The sequence below is a fragment of the Garra rufa genome, chromosome 8, assembly GCF_049309525.1.
Source record: "Garra rufa chromosome 8, GarRuf1.0, whole genome shotgun sequence".
NCBI classification, from domain to species: Eukaryota; Metazoa; Chordata; class Actinopteri; order Cypriniformes; family Cyprinidae; genus Garra; species Garra rufa.
In genome coordinates this window covers 11,408,384-11,423,683 of record NC_133368.1, presented here as the reverse complement: position 1 = coordinate 11,423,683, position 15,300 = coordinate 11,408,384, and positions in this window count along the sequence as shown.

Sequence of the window (15,300 nt, the reverse complement as noted above, 5' to 3'; positions counted from 1 at the left end):
GTATATATGTGTATATATATATATATATATATATATATATATATATATATATATATAATATTTTTGTTTATTTATTTATATTTGTTATATAATTTCTATTTATTTTATATTATATATTACTCAACATTATTAATTAAATTTATTATCAATATTTTCATTCATCCATCCAAATTTTGACTAACAAAGTCACAAACTTAAAAATTTTGCAGGCCTCTTACTTTTAAAGTACTTTTACTTTTATTTTATTTTATCCTTTATTTATGACTTTATTTATTTATCTGTTTATATTTGTTTTTATCCATTCATTCAAACGTGCACATTTAAAAATACAGCAACTCAAATAATAGGGTTTCTTGTTCAATTCTGAAGTCTAAGCACATCCTTCCATTCCAAGTGCTGAAAAACAAAAACAAACTTTATTTTTAGCCCCACGCCCTGTTATGTACACTATTCATGGAAAGTGTCTTCTCCTGAATTGATGTGTATTGAAAGTGAAGGCAGCCCCAAACAGAACGTGTTTTTGTCACTCCACCTCTCTGTGTTTTGGCAGCGCACAGTGATTCTCCAGACTGCAGTTTACTTGAAGCAATCAGGGAACTCCAGCACCACACCCACGAGTCCAAATAAAGTCTGAAAGCAGATGGTGACTCGCTTCACCTGGCCGTGATGACATCACGAGGCTGATGCGTCTTCCTCGAAAGATAAGGTCACCATGGCACATGTTTCAAAACACCACGGCTGGAGTTTCGGATGAAACTGCGGCGCGCTGGGAGCAGCCAGGCATGGAGGCTGTTTGTTTTCATAGGCAGGGCTGCAGAGAAACTCAGAGTCACTGAAGTAATTGCGGTCCGGCCTCGAGTCTGAGGGAGCCTGACTCAAAAATCATCGCTCGCTCGCTCAGAATGCTGTTTGGCCTGTCGTGAAGTGACCCACTTTGAGCGGTGGCACAGATGCCTTATTCACACATGCTGGCATTTCAGGTCACACTTCTAAACTGTCGTGTGGCTCGGTTTGGTTTCAAAGAGCCGGCTGAGCGAGTGGAAGGAAACCTGACTTGCTGATTGTTGTTGACTTTGGCTGGTCGAGACCAGCTGGGCTTCTTTGAAAATAATCTAATGGCTGTGGAACGGCTGAAAGGCAGCAGTTTTCACATGCTTTTCTAAATAAAATGTGCTTTGATTGTGGTAAGGGTGTGAGGGAAAACCAAGTGTGTAAATATTGGCATTTGTGCACTGGACTATGTCATTTGAACTAGTTAGGTTAAGTTGTGATGGTTAGCTTCTGTTTGGCCGTCAGTCATGGAGATGGTGTGTGTTTTGTAGGCATGTGAGGGTCGTTGAGCAGTAGAGAGGCGTGCAGGCGCTCGTCGTGACTGCGTGCCGCTGCAAGGAAGAGCTGGAGAGCAGATGAGCCTGTGTGTCATTTAATATTCAGGAGCAGTGGAGATCAGCTGCACATCACAGGCTTTACTCTGCAGAGTCATTAGACCAGCAGAACAGAGACAAACAAGAGACTATGACACCAGATCCTATCGTTCTAATGTTCTAGAATTCTATCTACCATTCAGTCTTTCATTCTGTCGTTCTATCTCACTGTCGTTCTGTCTATCGTTCTGTTGTTCTATCGTTCTATCTATCGTTCTCTCTGTTGTTTTATCTATCCTTCACTCTGTCTTTCCATCTGTCATTCCATTGTTCTGTTGTTTCATCATTCTATCGTTCTATCATTCTCTGTCGTTCCATCTATCTTTCTATTGTTCTGTTTCATCTATCATTGTATCCATCTATCTATCATTCACTCTCTGTCTTTCCATCTGTCATTCCATTGTTCTGTTGTTTCATCATTCTATCGTTCTATGATTGTCATTCCATCTGTTGTTCCGTCTATCATTCGGTCATTCTATCAGACGTTCCATCTGTCGATCTTTCATTCTATCTATCATTCTATCTGTTTGTCATTCCATCTGTCATTTTATCTATCATTCTATCGTTCTGTCTGTCATTCTCTGTCATTCCATCTATTATTTTATCATTCTATCTGTTGTTCCATCTATCATTCTATCCATCTAGCTATCATTCTAACTATCATTCTGTCATTCTACCATTCTATCAGTCGTTCCATATGTCAATCTATCATACTATCCGTCAATAATGCCATCTATCTTTCTATCTATCATTCTATCATTCTCTGTCATTTCAGCCATCAACTATCTCTTTGTCGTTCCATCTGTCATTTTATCTATCATTCTATCGTTCTACCATTCTATCAGTCGTTCCATATGTCAATCTATCATACTATTCGTCAATAATGCCATCTATCTATCATTCTATCATTCTATCTGTCGTTCCATATGTCGATCTATCATATCTGTCTTTCATTCCATCTACTGTTCTGTCGTTCTATCATTCTATCTATCGTCCATCTGTCGTTCTATCTGTTATTCTCTCTGTCGTTCCATCTTTCATTGTATCTATCATTCTATCATTCTATCTATCGTCCATCTGTCGTTCTATCTGTTATTCTCTCTGTCGTTCCATCTTTCATTGTATCTATCATTCTATCATTCTATCTATCATCCATCTGTCGTTCTATCTATTATTCTCTCTGCCGTTCCATCTATCATTCTATCATTCTATTGTTCTGTCTGTTGTTCCATCTGATGTTCCATCTATCATTCTATCCATTTAGCTATCATTCTAACTACCATTCTATCATTCTATCATTCTATCGTTCTATCTGTTGTTCCATCTATCATTCTATCTCTTTGTCGTTCCATCTGTCATTTTATCTGTCATTCTTTCGTTCTATCTATCATTCTCTGTCATTCCATCATTCTGTCATTTCATCTGCTGTTCTGTCGATCTATCTGTTGTTCCATCTATTATTCTATCCATTTAGCTATCATTCTAACTACCGTTCTATCATTCTATCTCTCTGTCATTCCATCTGTCATTCTATCTATTCTCTCTGTCGTTCCATCTGTTGTTTCATCCATCGTCCTATCCTTCTATCAATCAATCATTCTATCAGTCTATCGGCCGTTCCATCTGTTCTTCTAGAATTCTATCCTTCTAGTTATTTTTCTCTGTCTTTCTATCAATCCATATATCATTCTATCTATCCATCATTCCATCTATCAATTTATCTTTCATTCTATCATTCTCTCTGTCGTTCCATTTATCATTCTATCTCTCTGTCATTCCATGTCATTTTATCTGTCATTCCATCATTCTGTCGTTTCATCTGCTGTTCTATCCTTCTATCTGTTGTTCCATCTGTTGTTCCATCTATTATTCTATCCATTTAGCTATGATTCTAACTACCACTCTATCATTCTTTCGGTCATTCCATATGTCAATCTATCATACTATCTCTTTGTCATTCAATCTGTCGCTCTATTTGTCGTCTATCTGTCATTCCATCTATCATTCTATCTATCATTCTATTGGTCTATCTGTCATTCTATCTGTTGTTTCATCTATCGTTCTATCCTTCTGTCTATCATTCTATCTATCGTTCTGTCTCTGTCGTTCCATCTGTCATTCTGTCATTCTGTCATATCTATCGTTCTATCGTTCTATCATTCTCTGTCGTTCCATCTATCTTTCTATTGTTCTGTCGTTTCATCTATCATTGTATCCATCTATCTATCATCCATCTCTCTGTCACTCCATCTGTCATTTTATCTATCATTCTATCGTTCTATCATTCTCTGTCGTTCCACCTATCATTCTAACGTTCTATCTGTTGTTCAATCTATCATTCTATCCATCTAGCTATCATTCTAACTATCGTTCTATTGGTCTATCTGTCTTTCCATCCGTTGTTCTAGCATTCTATCCTTCTAGCTATTGTTCTCTCTGTCGTTCTTTCAATCCATAAATCATCTATCTATCTATCTATCTATCTATCTATCTATCTATCTATCTATCTATCTATCTATCTATCTATCTATCTATCTATCTATCTATCTATCTATCTATCTATCTATCTATCTATCTATCTATCTATCATCTATCTATCTATCTATCTATCTATCATAATTATTTTAACTATCATTCTATCTATCATTCTATCTCTCTGTCATTGCTAATTGGCCATGCTCAATGAGTAATCATGTTACTAATATTATTGTAAAAAAAATTATAATAATATTAATGATTTTTCCATTTATGTATCAGAAATATATTTTATATCAATCAATAAATATACACCAACATTTGGTCCTGAACTATATAATGAGTAAATGTTTAATTGAAGTTATTTTGCAGCACTTTATTTGCAAACCTTGACTTCATTATTTGTTTATTTATTAATTATTATTTATTGTTTGTATATTTATATATATATATTTTTTCTGTTCAACTTTTTACTAGTCAAAGAAAAAAAAACATCCACAAAAATATTAAGCACCACAAACACTTTTAACATTGTTAATAATAAGAAATGTTTTCCTGCTAAAATTTCTGCTTTGCTATCACAAAAGCAGATTAAAATTAAATAAAAATATATAATAATATTTCACATTATTACTGTTTTTACTGTATTTTCTGTATTATCGCTTTTTCAGAAGCCATTAAAATCTTAGACACTAAACTAACTAAAAAAAAATTTTATTCATTTATTTTTATCTTTTTATTACTTCATTACTTATTTCCTAAAACATTGTTCCCCCAAAAACCAGAACATGTGGTTTTATTTGATGTTTTCATGACATTTGTGGCACTTTTGTTCTGATGATGCAAATAACTTTGAAGATGTTTTGCAAACAAATCAACAAAACTTAACTTGTCCAGATGTCGTAACTTCCTCTCAGGGATTTTTTATACTTCTAATAAATATCCTGCTGCTACAAAAAAAAAAAAAAAAAAAAATCTGCTAGCAATTTTTACTAAATTGTGTGGCATTTGAGCAGAACCAGGTCAAGTACCACTTTAGCCTTTGCCCAAATACATGGCACGGGTCACGTCCACCCCGCATGACGTGCTGTCTGTTTTCATTTCCATGTACCAGCAGAATCCATAACCTCCATGTTTCTGAATTCATATCCCTCACGGACGACCTGTTCCCTGCCATTCTGAGGTTTTCAGGGGTCAGGCCAACTCGCTTTGTGTCCCTTTTGTCGTTGAGTGCTTTGTCCCTCTAAAGGGTTTAACGCTTTAACGGCACGGGTGTGCTCACATAGTTTTGTGTGGGCAGCAGCATAAACAATATGGCCAGTGGCAAGCTTACAGAAGCACTAGAAGTGTTTGACAAAGAAATGGCAGCGCTAAACAGAGGGCTGAAACAATACGGGCTGAGTAACTCATCCGAGCCCCCGCCGACGCGGCCCTGCTTCATATTCTCTACGCTTCATCCACTTTAGTGACAAACCAAATACATCTCTCTCAAACACAGACCCTCCTCCTGCTCTTCACACACATACATACCTCTGTCCTAAATACACACATTTGCTCAGCGGGCTTGTGTTTGCAGTAAAAACTCAGTAATCCAAAGATTTGCTAACAATTATTAAATCTACACGACACTCCCTCAACTATATCCACTAAAATCCCTAGTATGTTGTATTTTCTGGTTGCTATAGAGTTCACTGCTAAATTCATTGCATCATTGAAAGATGTCTTTCAATATCTTTGTCCTTTGCCAAAGGTTTTCAGAAAACAATTATCTTGATTTACGTTTACTAAACTTTTTACGATTATTAAAGTTTTACTTGTTTTTTGAAAGATACATTGATCAATAACATTTTTATTGCATTTATTAATTTAATAAAAATTGAATATTGAAAATTGCATGATCAACATTTTTAGTTTTGAATAAAAATTAATTTTGATATTTTTGGGGGGCATGATTTCAATAATGCAAACTGTCCTCATTATAATGAGAAAATTCTTGGAAAGGAGAAGTAAAGAAACTTTATTAAGTAGTTCAGCATAATCTTTTATTATTGTTTCTTATTATTTAATAATAATTAGTATGCAATAATAATAACAATTATTATTATTATTATTATTATTATTATATAATTATAATCTTTATCTTTATTATTATTCACGCAACCAACATGCATCAGAAAAAAATAGGATTTAATATAACAGTAATAACATATTTAAATATAATATTTCGAATATTAATATTTATTATTACTAATATTGAAAAAAAAATCAAAAACATTTTAAAAGATCAAAATCTTTAAGATTAAAATGAAAAAAAAAACTATATTTTCTTAGTATTTTATTACAATTTTGTTTTTAAAACTGAACTTTTTTACATCAAAACAAGTGGAAAACACTGTTAAATTAAACAAAAAATAATTATAATATGTACATATAATATTTATAGTAGTAATATTTTTATATAATAGTCAAATATTTTTTCACCTTAAAAATATATCATTATCATATATCAATATATTTAATAATTAAAATTACATGATTAAACAACAACAATATATTGTCTGTAAACAAGTCTTGATATTTTAATACTATTCCCTTTTCATAACTAAAGATATTTTACCTCAAAAATATGTTAAATAATGTTTCATTTTACAGTAAGATAATATTTAATTGAGACATTTAAAATTAAAACAAGTCTTGTTTTATAAAATTTATAAAATTTTAAAAAATGAAGCTATTTTGTTTAAATCAAAACAAGTCAAAAACACAAGTAAATTCACAAATAATAATTATAATTTATATATATGTGTATATATATTAATAATTAAAAGTTTTTTTTTTCATATTTTTTAAAGATATTTTATTACTATTTTCTTCTCATGACTAAAGATACAGTCAAACCAAAATTTATTCAGACACCTTCAACCTTTCTCACATTATCACAGTTTATTACAGCTATAGTTTAAAAATTTTTAATAAAATTGGACAGGAACTCAGTGTTAAACTGTGTCAGAGCAAATTCATCTTGATAATGTCAGATAACTCTGATAGAACGGTATGTAATGGACAATATTTACACAACTATCAATACTTTGTTGGCCAGTTACCAAGAAATGCTTAATTTTGTTCAGTCTGTGGTGTAAAATAGGTCACATTAGCTATTAAAGAAAAAACACTTAAGTAAAACATGGTCGGGTCAAAATGTCTGAATAATTTTTAGTACCAAATTGTTATGTTTCACTAATTTTGGGGTATAATATGTCACAGTTTATGTTATTTTGCTATGCTCACTTACATAAATGAACTATAGTGTCCTGTACTCACTAGTAAAAATATCTGGTTTATAAATTGTATCTGGTGTCTGAATAATTTTTTATTTGTATTTCATCTCAAAATCAGATAAAATACTGTTTTGGAAACTGATGCAACGGTAATGACGTTGGCTAATACCTCATCATTATCTAACACAAAGACCGCATGCTTTTCCTCACTACGACATTAAATATTAATCCGTTTCGCCTCTGCTATACATTACCTCTTGTCCCACGAATTTGACATTAGGATTTGACTAAACACCTTCTGACTGGATCTGCTTTGTGCTGCTCTAATATTACAAAACGCATCAACGATAAGAATGGCTCCTTTCATCGGATGCCATTGTGAAGGGCACTTTTAATGTTTTGGCCTGAGACGTGTCGTATTGTGTTCCCTGTAAAGGTAACCCGTCAGGTTCCTGAATAAGGGTGTGACTCTGAGCGTTAGCGTGAGAACTCAGCCGCACGCGTTTCTCCAGATTCAGTTCAGTGAATCAATTATGAATGACCTTTGAGCAGAGCAGAGCGCAGTCCTGTCTCTCGCTCTCAGGCAGTTTGACCCACACAACCGCCTGTCTGTCTGCCTCTCGGTGTGCAGGTCAACAAACTTCATGCCAAATAGACAGTGGTGAGCACCAATTAACAGTAATAAATCTTTATGAGAGCAGAAATGAACTCTGTTTCTGTGTGTGACACACTTCTAGGTGTATTGACGCTGTTAATTCACTGTGGAAAGTCTAAGTGTGCTGTCTAAGTAGAGACAATATTAAGTTAGCTCAGTTTATCCCCTTCAGTCGTAGCACCTGATATACCTGTAGGTTCACCGGGTTTACAAGTGGCCTCTGCTTCCCGGTTGTGTATCAGCTCTCTCCGGCGTTGTTTGTTTCCTGCAGCGGGACTCCCAGACTAAACATCTGGAGGCACTGAGGCATTCACTTGACATCCACAGATAAATTCCACTGGTCTGTGACAGCTGCAAAACAAATGCATTAAGGACAAATGAAGGCAAGGCTTGAGGAAACCGGAACACAGCACACGCACACGCATGTGTTTCTGTTTTTCTAGGAAACAGATAAAATACGGAGTATTTCCAGAACACATTTGACTCAAAATACATACAGTGCAGTACTGTTAAAAAGTTTGAGGCCAGTTTCATTAAATTGTTAACATTGACAAAAGATTATTTCAAATAAATTCTGTTCTTTTGAACTTTCTAAAAATGTTTTCAACCGTCAGAAATGTTTCTTGAGCAGCAAATCAGCATATTAGAAGGATTTCTGAAGGATCATGTGACACTGAAGACTGCAGTAATGATGCTGAAAATGCAGCTTTGCATCACAGGAATAAATTACATTTTAAAGTATACAAAGACAGAAAACAGTTATTTTAAATTGTAATAATATTTCACAATATAACTGTTTTTACTGTATTTTCAATCATTAATATTAATAAATAGAGCTTTGGTGGGCATAAAAGACTTTATTTCAAAAGCATTTAAAAAATCTTGGCAATCCCCAAACTACTGAAGAAAAGTATGTTCAAGAATAGAGTTTACACAGTATCTGTCTGTAAATAAAGTTTGATCATGTATGCAATGATGAATAAGTGTTTGCTTACCTCAGTCCTGTCACAATTGACTCTTTGCAAACAGTTTGATTGACGGGCAATCTGACCAATCGTATCGCAGAATCCGCCATTTTGTCCAACAAACAAATCAGACAGGAGAGTAACTTTGGTGGACTAAAACTTTAAAAATTGTGTGGATTGATATCTTTCTGCAGGTTAAAATAAAATACATTCTGATGTTCATTCATGTTTATTTTGTGCTTTAAGTGAATAAGAAAAGACGATCGGTTCACGTTTCGATTAATCTAATAAGACAATAGTGATCTGTCATGACACATTAATGGCACTTATTGTTTGAATTTCTTTAAAAAATGACAAGATTTTAAAGCTGAGACCTTTTCATACCAGAACTCTTTAAATGCAAATGAGCTGCTGCTCCCTGCCCCCTTTTCCAGAATAGGGCTGTGCCTTTACAGCTCAAAGCTCAGATACTCCGCTAAAAAAAACACCTGTTTGGTTTTGATTATCATGTCTATTGCACTAAAATCATGCGTTTTAAACCATATTACTTTACTTTTCTGAGCGCACACATCCAAGGCACGCACAAAGAAAGTGTCTGTCACACAGCATGTGAGTACTAAACTAAGTTCTCTTTCATCTCTTATTGTGCTTAAACTGTGAAATACACACACGGTTATGTTAAAAACACAGGTCATGTCTGTGAAGGTAAACAGTTGGGAAAGAAATTACAAAAACAAAATGCCGGCACCGTGGGTGAAAGCGTGCAGATTAAGGGGCGGCAATATTATAATAAGATCCCCTTCTGATGTCACTAGGGGAGCAAAATCTGAGTGGCTCTTTCTTTCGAAGCTTGCAGAGAAGGTAAAAAGTTACTGGATTGTCAGTTTTTACGTTTTCTGGGTTGGTAGATGCACTTAAACATGGAAAAAGTCAGGTTTTCATGATGTCACCTTTAATGCAAGAAATAAACCGGTCAGAAATAAACTGAAAATGTAGGATTTTGAAACAAAGAAGAAAAAACATTTCAGATTCCACACTACTTTTTAGTTAGTAATTAAAAACTCTAATTTTGTGACACTGATCATGCGACTCGTTGTACAGATTATCAGATGTTCTTACTTCCATTGAATTGAAGATGCTCTCTGAATCATGCTGGAGAATCTGATCATCCGGTTTTACACACACTTGTAATGGGAAATTCGTTCATTTTTCAGTTTTTCAAAATTATGAATATAAAAGTTATGATAATATAATTTGTAATTAAATATTTTGAATTCAGTTTCACTCAGTCTTTTAGAGCATATAAAATTAACTAAATTAGAACATAAAATCAGATGACCCATTAACCCCATAAAGCCTACTGTGTCATATTTGATACACACATCTCTAAGGCCTAAATTATCAACATGATCAAAACTTTGTTGAAAAACCTGTTTTGCACTCTGGTATGTTGACTTTTTTCAGTATATTAAAAGTATAGTATAAAACTAGACATGTGCCCGAATTCAAATACTGTTTTCAGAAAGGAAATGATGTGTACTGTGGTACCCCTAATGGAAATAAATACGAGATGGAAGGAGAAATATTTTACTATGAGCTCCATATTTTCACTGTATCATACTATATGACCCATAAAAGCCTGATGTATCAGACATAATATAATAATATTTTGTCTAATGGTTGAATGAACTGCTCCATATGTCAGGCTTTGAAAAGAGCTTTCGTTCTTCAACCTGGCCAAACAGGTCACCTGTAATTTGACTGTCCCAGAGAGGCGGCCTTGGCTCCAAAAACTCGAGACAGCACAGCTTTCCACAAAAAGCCGTACAGAGATGTAAAGGGTCTCTGATAGGCCCCGCTTGTTCAGTGTGCTCCTGAGGGACGCATCTACAGTGTCAGCTCCACAAAACACCGGCACAAAGCTGGCCAGACAAAAACCTGGGATGTGACTTTTGAGGAGGTGCATCGGGGGTGAACGGAAGTACTTTTCATCATGACCTACATATCTACTGCAGCTCTGTCTGAGACCGAGACATGCGTGCTTGTAATTCAGGGGCTGCTGGAGGGGGAGGGTGCTTGACTCTGATCTTCATCTTCACAGTGCTTCACAAATGCTTTTGCTTCAGTAGACAGATTTCACAGACACGGACTGAATCAAAATACTGACAGTTTTGTTTCTAAATGTCTCAGTGGTTTTAGAACAGACTAGATCTACACACGCAAACAGACCCTATCAAATATGGCAACACAAACCTCAAATGCCATGACGTTTAGCTACATTTGGTGACATCCACGTATCAGTTAGGTTTGACAGTAGTTTTAGCTGTTTTTGAATGTAAAGGAGACATTGGATGGCCATTTTTCACAAGCTGGTATAATTGTTTAGGGTCTTCATGAAATGCCTGCAACATACTTTAGTTAAAATTCCTCAGTTGTCTTATAAAACAACACCTTTTTACCTTGCCAAAAACAGCTCTGTGCTTTGACAGCACAGTGACCCATTTCGGTGCAATTCTCTTTAAAAAGCAGGTCATATGGTTTTTGAAAGTGTCCTAATATTGTGTTGGAGTCCCCTTACAGGTTTAAATGCATCTAAGCTCAAAAAACATCTACATCTACACATAGAGGCATTTGTCAATGCTCGAAGCTGGTTCATTCGAAGCAGCTTTGAGCGTAATGTCTGTAAACCCCTCCCTTCCATAAGCCTTCTCTGCTTAGATTGGTCAGCTGGCCAAGTCTGTTGTGATTGGCACAGAGAGGAGTACTTGAGCAAGTTAGCGAGCGCTACCATCTGTGTTGCCAGGTCTGCGGTTGTTTTTGATGTCCGTGGATTAAAGCGACCCCAATAACATCATATTTAGCCCCTGGAATGCAAATTTACCAGAGGAACCCTGACAAAAAGCATGTATTTACACTAGGGATGCACCGATCATGATTTTTCATGGCCGATTCCGATACCGATTTTTAACAAGCAAGCTGGCTGATTCCGATACCGATTTCCGATTCTTTCAAAAACAAGAAGTTATGCAAGTAAACAACATAAACAACATGTTTATTTAGTATTTAACAGGCCAAACTGTCTTTGGCTATTGATCAATAGCATCTGACATCTGAAATTAAATAAATAAAAAAATATTAAATTAAGTGACGTTTCATTAACGAATTTCAGGAGGAGCTCGCGCAGATAATTAACACGGCCAATTCATCATCAGCAATCACTCCCTATCCGATCACTCTCCCTATCCAATTACTACAGTCCCTTTAAATAACCAAGCAGTCCTACCTTCAGCTATCTCTGATTCCAGCATCCCTCCCCCCCCCCTTTTTTTTATTTTCTCCACACCTCCAGCTGGGGGGAGCGCTATTGGGTTCGGGCCAAAGGCCGAGCTCGGACCCCTCTCCCTGGGCAGGGGGAGTGCCCCGGGCTCGGGAATGACTACCGAGCTCGGAGCCCTCTCCCGGACAGCATGCCAAACACGCTTAACTTTTACGCTGTTTATTATATGCAAAAGCGAACTAGTGAAATACAGTTTAATAAGTAAAACATGCTTTTAGTAAAGTAAAACAGTAAGCCAACAGGCATTTTAATGTAAAATAATAATAATCATTCTTAACAGAACAGACTTTTATTTTTGGCTTTTCAAAAGTAATGCTTGTTTTGTTTTGTTTTTTTTACAAAAAGAAGCATCTCATCTTTGTCACAAGTGAGTCTGTTTCTTTTTTCATCTGTCACGTGAGAAGCTGAGCTGAACAAACGTTCGCTGTCCGCGCTTGTGCAGGGCGAGGACAGGTAGCACAGGAAAGCGGCTGTCCTTTGCAGACATTGCAGATTGCAATCTTCACGTCCTGCTCACAGATTTCAAAAAACCTCCACACAAGAGACATGTTTCTGAATGAATCGAATGCCGCGGCCCGCTTACACACTTCCGGAAAAAAAACGGCCGGGATAAAAACGAAAATCGATTTATGGCCGGTCAACCGGTGCATCCCTAATTTACACCCCGGAATGCGATTTTTAATGGGGGACCCCCCTTGAAAGGCAATTGGGCTAGTTTTGAGTAGCAGTGGTTTCTTGTGAATACCTGGCAACCCTGATGCACCTTTACATAAAACATTAATATAATGCTCCAATCCGTTCTTAAAATAATGACATAAAAACATTTTAACACTTATGCAAGCGAATCGTGCCCACGGCTAAAGTTTAGCTGCTAAACTGTAAACACTTAACAAGACAATATTGGTGGATACATTAGCTGAGTGCTAACGTGACTAACTGATGAAACAACAGAGTTTGTAAACCAAAATACGTCTAAGATACATTCTTTATTATTAAACGAAGTAATTAGAACAACGACAGTCTACATTAATCGACACATTCTTAGGAAATAGTGGGTTCACAGCGAATCATCAGAACTATTTCAGTAAGACAGTAATATTGTGGTTGACCTGAAAACCTAAAGATGCACTAGGTATACATCACATATTAGCACAAAATCATATTTTGAGCACTCAATTGAAAATGTACACATAATGTATCAGTCGTACTTACAGGTTGTGGATGGGAGACGCTTGTTAGCCCAAATAAAGAAGATTAGAGGCCAAAGATTAGAGAAGCAGTCCTCAGTAAAATGACGAGCACACAACAAAAGGTTTGAAAGGGAAAAGGTATCATGGAAAAAATTAATTTTCGCCAATGATTCTTCACATCATCTTTCACCAATGAAAACAAAACTTTTGCTGTTTTCACAGCGCAGAACACAGCGTCTTCTCGACATGACGTAAACACACTAACCGGGTGAGCTACCAAGCAAGTTTACTTTTTAAGAAAAGCCATACATATGGAACTGGTTATGTATTGCAAACAAACTGTTTTTAAACCGCAGAATTTATCTCCAAAACAACTTTGTTTTACATAGTTTGTTTGTTACCTCACACCCATTCCACTTAACACATCATTAAGTGGAAAGTTTGAGCTGGCAAACTGTTTCAAACCACCAAATTTCAACACACCTTTGTTTGGGCCGTATTTTGTTCAAAATATTATGTATTTGTTTATCAGGGTCTTTAATTTTCAATCTGTTGACGATACAAAGTGATTGTGCAACTTTTGCACTTCAGAAGTCTTTGAAGATAAGTGCATTTTGGAGCTTGAACATTTCTGTCCAAATTGGTGAAACATTCCTCACAATGTCTTAATTTATGTTCCACAGAAGAAAGTCATGCAGGTTTGGAATTAAATGAGAGTGAGTAATTGTTTCATTTATTTGGACTAAGTTATGCCTTAGATGTTAGATGTTTGTTAACGGTTTGCAAAGACATACAGAGAGACGGTGTGACAAGCCCATACAGACTCATACTAAAGTACTGTTAATTACCTCAATCTAGTTAGCATTCACCTGTAATTTTAATGGCACATCCATCTGATTAATATAAATTATGAGAGACACGTATGACTCGAGCAATCTGTGATAATTATTTTGTGTCTCCTCCTGTTTTCCGTACCTAAATATTATTCGGCGAGGACACCGTCTTCCCCATTTAGATTTAGTTAGAGCATAATTGGACGAGTAATTTAGGGGTAAACAGATCTGAATCTAGGTCAGACATTTCCTCTCCCTCTTTTGGCTCAGGGATTTAAAATGTAGATGCACTTGCACTGCATGGCAGGACAACAGAGTGCACCTAAAAATAAAAATAAAATACATTATGGTTAAAATGTGAAAGAAATCTAAAGGGACAGTCTTATAGTACTTTGTTCTGGCACCTGACACAGAGAGACATTGTGCTGAGGACCCATGAGGAGGAGGGAAAAGAGGATGCCCAGTTCTGAATTAGGTGAATACAGAGTGCGAATGCTTTAATTTGTATGTATAAAGGTGTGTGAGGGAAAGCAGAAGAGAGGGAGAGAGAAACCCTTGTGGTTGACAGAAGAAATAGGATTTGAAATTCAAACCGGGGAAGTTAAAGCAGCGGTTGAGGTGAATCTTAGGTTACAGGTTTTACTTCCTTAACATTTCTAGTTATGATCACATAACTGGCCTCTTTTCATGGCTGTTCAACCTTGACTGGTTTGAAGTGTCTAGACACTAAAGGAGAATCCAGTATGCATCTTTTGTGCTTGAATTGAAAGACTTCTTATGAATGCTGCCTGTAGTCTGTGATCAAACATCTGGTGTATTGGTGTGCTATTTACAAGCAGTTTTTGTTTTATGGATCGGTTTCGCTATTAGTATGCATCTCAGTTCTCCTGTGTTGTGGTATGTGCTACGGTCATATTAAAAGTTAAAGCTTGACTGGAATGCATAAAGTCAGTGCAGAGCTGCTGTGAGACATGGCTGTTACCCAGCATGCCCTTGAGTATGAGATCATTTGTGAAATGTAACATTACGGCTTCATCGTTCAAAATATTTAACATCCTGGAGGCTAAAAAAATGGCTAATGAAGAGTAATATTTCTTGTATTAAAATGCTGTGTTGATGCTCGGAGGCTCTTTATTAGCATAT